General features: G+C 37.8%; 1 pseudogene; it reads left to right on the forward strand.

Annotated features, from left to right (window-relative positions):
* Positions 1-4,986: 4,986 nt before the first annotated feature.
* On the forward strand, positions 4,987-6,507 carry LOC149190794 (putative E3 ubiquitin-protein ligase ARI2 pseudogene; annotated as a pseudogene).
* Positions 6,508-6,845: the final 338 nt, after the last annotated feature.

The following is a 6,845-nucleotide window of genomic DNA, read 5'->3' on the forward strand; positions in this document are numbered from 1 at the left end:
AATTTAATCCTGACTGTTGATCTTCTAGATCAAACGGTTACTGTGTGCTGATACTTCACTTCTTCGGTCTTCCTTTTTACTTAGATTTTATGTTTTTTTTCAGTGTTTGTTGTGGTTCTCAGGTTTTTCAAAGGTTTCACCCTTTCGTACTTCTGCTGTTCAATTCACTTCCGCTTGAGCTTAACTCTAAGAATTCTTAATTTTGATCATTCCATAACCTTACTTGGGTTCTCCAATTGGGTTCTATGCCATTTACTATCCTCTATCTCGTCTCAATTTTGCCTCTTTGTGTTCACCGCACTTCGCCTGCATAAATATATATGTACAATTCTCTGATGCATTCAATCTATCATTCAACACTCAATCACGCATTTATACAGATTGAATCATTCTCTATATATATAAATACAAACAATTAATTATAGAATGAGATCTCTATCTCTCTAGCTTGATATTCTGATATCAGTGACCTTTGTTTACACTATGCCCGTAAGCTTAAAACCACACTTTGGCTATCTATCTAGCCTGTTTAATTTCTCACTTTCTAACCTCTGTCTCTGCCTTTTAGGCTTACATTTATACAAAGGGATTCTAAAACCAATTCCAGTTTAGATCCATGAATTCCTTAACAAAATTCCTAAAGCTCTTCCTTGTTCCTAAAACTCCTCTCTGATTCCCAAATTCATGAACTGGCTCCTAATCTAGGATTTACAATCAATTCGCAAATCCCTCAATCTCTCAACTATCCTAAATCTCTCATGTTCTCCTATATTTGAGAAAATTTACAAATATTCCTCACAATATTCAGTCAATTCCCTATTCTAGCTTCTCTCATTAAAATCACTCAAAACATTGATAATTACATTTAATTCACTCTTAGGAACCCAACTTACTTGAAAACACAATACCCCTATGTCTACTAGAATACAATGAGTTTTCTTGGCCTGAATGCTCCTGCACCAGACTCCCCAAGTAGAAAATTTCCATGATCTCCTGATCATGTGTCTCCATATGTTGATAAAAAAAAACCTTCAGGGTCCTAAACTTTAGTTTATAACTGTCCAAATGCTTTATTCCTTTCCTACTATTTTACTTCTGCTCCATCTTCTTCTTCTTATCAATCAGGTTCATACTCTAATTGATCACCCTTCCTACTGCTATCATTTTCCTCTCTGCAGCTTGTTTCATCATTAGCTACCATAATTCTCCAATCTCCATCTCCAGCACATCCTTGGACTGGTCCATACTTTGCCTCTTACTTATTATTCTTTCTCTCTATTTCAGGTTGTTGCTGCCGTCCACTAACTCATCAAACTGTTGTAGGTTACTTCCACCATGTAGTTGCTAGTTCCTTACTTTTTCTTCACTTTTTTTGACTGCGTCCCTTTCATCCTTACCCTCTTTTATGATTACCTCTATCTCCACGAAATCTTGACTGTCCAGCATTCTTTCCAGCAACTGAACATCTTTGTTCCATGGATTAAATTCTTCCATAGAATCTCTTCTTCCATTTTTATTTAGTTGTTCATCTATGCCAAATTTTTTCCAGCATCTGCAACTAAACCTGCACTCACATAACACTTGTTAAAATAAAAAACATAAGGCTTCTGTGCCTTTTCCTCCTTTGGCAACAATTCGGTTTGCTGCTCCATTTTCTCCTCCTCTATCATCACATTAGTATGTTGATTTGAATTCTCAAAAGAATTCATGAGACTGTCAACTAGTCTCTCCTCCACACCATCTGTTCTAATGATGTCTTTCTGTCCTTGTCCAATGTAGTGAACTTCTTCATTCTCGTTCAATTCTGATTTTACAACCTGAACACTTACTTTTTGGTCTTCTAACCTATTTTCCAAAAGACTTAACTCCTGCCACAAATTTTTCATCTCACTTGGAATTTCTCCCAAAAGTTCTGTACAATCCTCACTATCTTCTTCTTTGTCACAAGCATAACTTATTGAAACTATTTCTTCATTCTCAATTAGAATAAAATTCTAATCCTCTATCCCTTTAATAGTTTTAGATGTCCGTTAATCACTCTTCCTTTGATCATTTAACAAAATCAATTCCTCGCTATCCTCTTCAATAGAAAATTTCTTATCATGGGACATAACTGTCTCATCCCCACTGAAGATATTTCCTCCATTAAGCATCAAATTTATGAACTCCTTTTGCTGTAATAACTCAACTTGATCTTCATTTGAAAGATAGTCATCATCATACTTTACCTGGCAATTTTCAGCTTCATTCAAGAAATTTCCATAAAATGGTTTGTCTTCTGCAATTCCTGCATTCATACACAACTTGTCAGTTGTAAAACGACAAGACATCCTAATCTCATTTGATGATTCAATCAACAATTCCTCCTATTGTTCCAAGTCCTTTACATGACTTAGAAATATTTTGATGGTCTTCTCCTCAATCTCATCAAGTCCTTTACTTGATTGCTTAATATCCTTCTCTACTTCCACTTTTAAAACATAATTTAGATTCTGCCTATTTTCTTCCCTTTTTATAACAGTATCAACAAATTGTCCTTCTTTACATGTTTCACTTGCAAACATACACAAATTATCAGATTTAAAATCATCAGACCTTTTTCCCTCACTTGAAGTTTCAGTCTTCAATTCTTCATCTTCACCCAGAACTTCACCCCACTCTGGTTCACAAATGGATACTTCCATTTCCAACTCAGCTTCTTTGAGTTTTGCCATTAGCAACCTTACTTGTCTTTATTGTAGCCTTCTCTGCAACTTATGCCCCTTCACTAGCTTCTTCTTTAATACCCAACCTTGTCTCTTACTTTCCTCTAGTATCCTCATCAGTACATCGAGTTGTTCTTTCAACTCTGCAATTTCCTTGTCAATTTCCTCTTGACTCATCCTCTTTCCATTTTCCTTGGCATTTTATTTCTTCATCTTTCTTCTACTGTGGTCTTCCTCAGAACCCTTGCTATGACTATCAGTAGCCATCTTCCTCTTTTTATGAGTTCCTCACTCATTCACTATGAGCTACAATAAAGCCTCTGCAACAACATGTCCTCCGTGTTGCAACTTACCTCACCAAGCTTTCCTCTGTACTCGATCTTTTGGCAAGAAATTGGTTCTCTATCTCTGGAACCTCCTTTGAGCACTATTCTCTGCTCCTTCTAGGCTTCAATTCATCTGTGTCTTCTCAAGAACACAACTATCCTCTTGTATTTTAATCACCATGAAATACTTGGTTCTAACCACTTATTCTTTCTCTGAGAAATTCTTACCAACTTCCTTCATTACCTTGGCAATTCTACCCACATCCTTTGTGGAATTAATACCTTTGTGATTTGCAACAATACCTCTACAATAACAAGTCTCCTTTTTGCTACATTTGCTTCACTAAGCTTCTCTCCCTTGAGCTTAGTTCTTTAACATCTCTCTAGATGTTTCCTTTGGAACCAATTGAGCACTCCTTGCTCTTAGGCTATTACTGCAATATTCTCACCTCCTTATGTTGTCACCCGTGCAACCATATAAAAACCACATATTCTCTAGTATTCAAATCAAAACAAAACATGTCATCTCACCTTCAAGATCTCTGCATGATCTTGTTCCACCATTTATCTGTACTTTGAATGGGCTGTCCTCCTTTTCTTGCATCTGCAAGTTCTACTGCACTTTACCTCTATGTGCCTACTATTTATGAGATTAAAATATGATCTCCCTTGCCTGCATACACATCTTAAAACACATCTCTGTTTTAAGTCCTTTTCTACAGAATTCCCTTATTCTATTCTACTATTAATTGTTCTAATAACAATTATGCTCTAATACCAAATGATGCAAGGTTACCCCCGCTTACACCCACAATATGCATGGATTATCCATATAGCTGTCTGTCCCAAGAATTTCAACTCACTGCCGAGTTAAAATTTCAATATTAAGGTTTAAGGCCCACTTTAATAAATATCTATGCAGAATGTTTTCATGAAGCTCAACATAGTCTACCCCTTCATTCACTATGGATGTATCGGGGCTTTAATCACCCTTACCCTTCATATATGACTTTTTTAATGCCTTTCTTTTAAACCTTCCTATCGGGACATTATAACTTCTTATAACCTTTGTTAACCATTCTAAGCCCTCATTAGTCCTTAGTCGCATATATATAAGCTTCCCCTCTTTAACCTTGGTTATATATATGTTAATGCATAAAACCCTTTATCCTTTGATAATGTTGGACTTATATATAAAACCCACCAAATTCTCTGATGCACTCAATCTATCATTCAACACTCAATCACGCATTTATATAGGTCGAATCAATCTCTCTATATATAAATACAAACAATTTATTACAGAATGAGATCCTTGTCTCTCTGGCCTGATCTTCTGATATCAGTGGCCTCTATTTACACTCTGCCTCTAGGCTTAAAACCACACTCTGGATATCTATCTAGCCTATCTAATTTCTTACTTTCTAACCTCTATCTCTCCCTTTTAGGCTTACATTTATACAAAGGGATTCTAAAACCAATTCTGGTTTAGATCCATGAATTCCTTAACAAAATTCCTAAATCTCTTCCTTAAGTGTGGTTATTATTAAATTTATTTTTGCACTTCGGCCCAAATTTCAAATATTCACGATAAAAATCTATAATAAACTTCGCAAATTTCAGTCTTAGGTACTCTTCCTTTGACGTCATGAAATCAAAATAAATTTGAATTTGAATTGTCCAAACTGCCATTTACTAACGGTTATCAAATTGTGGTCACGTCCGCCGACCATAAGAGTTTTAGGTCGATCGGAGCTCAGGTAGAGAGAACAATCGTTACATTTATGGCTATTTAAGCTCTACTCATTTAGGATCGTATTGGATCTTTCTTTTTCTCTCCGCAGATAGCAGTCGCAGCTTCTGATACATATCAAGAACTTGTCAGTTTAACATTTTTGTCTTTCTTGGCTCTTCGCGAACGCATAATCTGGTACAATCAACCTCACGCATTGGGCATGGCGGACAAGACGATCAGCAGCGACGAGGATTTGAGGAGTGCCTACAAGGAAAGTGAGCACTGCGAGGAAGCCGTTAGGTCCTCCATGCGTGACCCTGAACAGACCATCCAGCTGATCACGAAAGAATCTTTATTGCGAGCACAGAGAGAGGATTTACGTAAGGTCATGGATTTCTTTGATGTAAAGGAAAAAGCTGCTCGCACACTCTTAATTCATTATCGCTGGGATTTTCAAAGATTACAAGATGCAATTGCCGAAACTATCGGATTTGACCTCTTGTTTTCACGAGTGGGTGTTGCGCGCCTCACACTGACATCAACAAACTCTACAGATACCTTCTGCAAGGTCTGTATGAACGTGCCAGGGGACACAACAATGATGGATTGCGGTCATACTTTTTGCAATGCCTGCTGGACGCGCTACTTTCTCGTTAAGATAAACGACGGACATAGCAAGCGGATTAAGTGCATGGCTCCTGAATGTAATGTTATATGTGACGAAGACATCATAAGAAAGTTAGTGGCTGCGAAAGATTGTGAAGCAGCCCAACGCTTCGATCGCTTCCTATTTGAGTCCTATATTGACGACAACGACAAAGTGAAGTGGTGCCCTAGTGTTCCCCACTGCGGAAATGCACTTCGAGTTGAAGGAGATGTTTACTGTGAGATCCAGTGCACTTGCGGACATCAGTTTTGCTTCAATTGTTTGGCGCAACCACACTCTCCTTGCTCCTGTTTGATTTGGGAGCTTTGGGATAAGAAATGCCAGGACGAGTCCGAGACTCAAAATTGGATTGCAGTGAATACAAGGTCCTGTCCCAAGTGTAGGAATAAAGTTCAAAGAAATTATGGCTGCAACTGCATGATCTGTGTCTGTGGCCAAGAATTCTGTTGGACGTGTGGTGGTGCCCTTCAAGATTTACTCGCTGACCACGTTTGTAGTCGATATAAAGACGATCAGAAGAAGGATATTATTGAGAAGGCACAACGTGATTCCAAAAGATACACGCATTATTACTCCAGATGGAAAGCACATGAGGATGCGTTGAATCTTGAAGCAAAGTTCACAAAATTAATATGGAAAAACAATAAAGATTTAGAAAGTAAAGATGAGTCTGGATGGCTGATAAATGCAGTGCAAAGGCTTTTCAGATCCAGGCATGCCCTCGCTTATTCTTATCCTTTCGCGTTTCACATGTTCGGCGAAGACATATTGAGGGATAAATTGACAGCAGCGGAAAAAGAATTGAAGCAGAAACTCTTCGAAGATCTACAACAGCAGCTAGAGGAAACAGTAGAAAGACTTTCAAAGATTATGGTGGCGCCGCCTTTAATGGATGATCGACAGACTGTTATGGCCAACCGACAGCAGGTTATTGATCTCAGTGGCCTGGCTGATACAAGGTGCAGAAAATTGTATGAGTGGATCCAAAATGATTTGGTGCGCGAACTTGGGTTGACATCACATCGCATTGCTCCATATAACTCCCAGGGCGTTCACATACCATCAGACACATGATGGATATATCGCGATCACAGTTGCAAGACAAAGTAGTTAATGAGAGATAGTTAGGATTCAGCTCCAGTATGTATAGATAAATCATTTCGCTCGCAACTTTATTCAATGGGAGATGAGCATCCACTTTTGTAATCTAATTTGTTTTAAAGCAATAGTGTGGTGGAATCTTAACGATTAATATTTTCCTGTTTACGCTGCTTTGTGCTCTTTGCTTTACTGAGTGTCTCTCGTGACTTCTGTGATGCACCTCAATATTTAAACATTATTGTCCATATTTAAATCGAGTTGTGTTATTTAAATCTAGTTGTGTTTAGCGAGAATTTTTTTTTGCAAGTTTT

Source organism: Pinus tabuliformis, chromosome 3_1, assembly GCF_031772625.1.
Source record: "Pinus tabuliformis cultivar Carrire ecotype Pingquan chromosome 3_1, CPIR1, whole genome shotgun sequence".
NCBI classification, from domain to species: Eukaryota; Viridiplantae; Streptophyta; class Pinopsida; order Pinales; family Pinaceae; genus Pinus; species Pinus tabuliformis.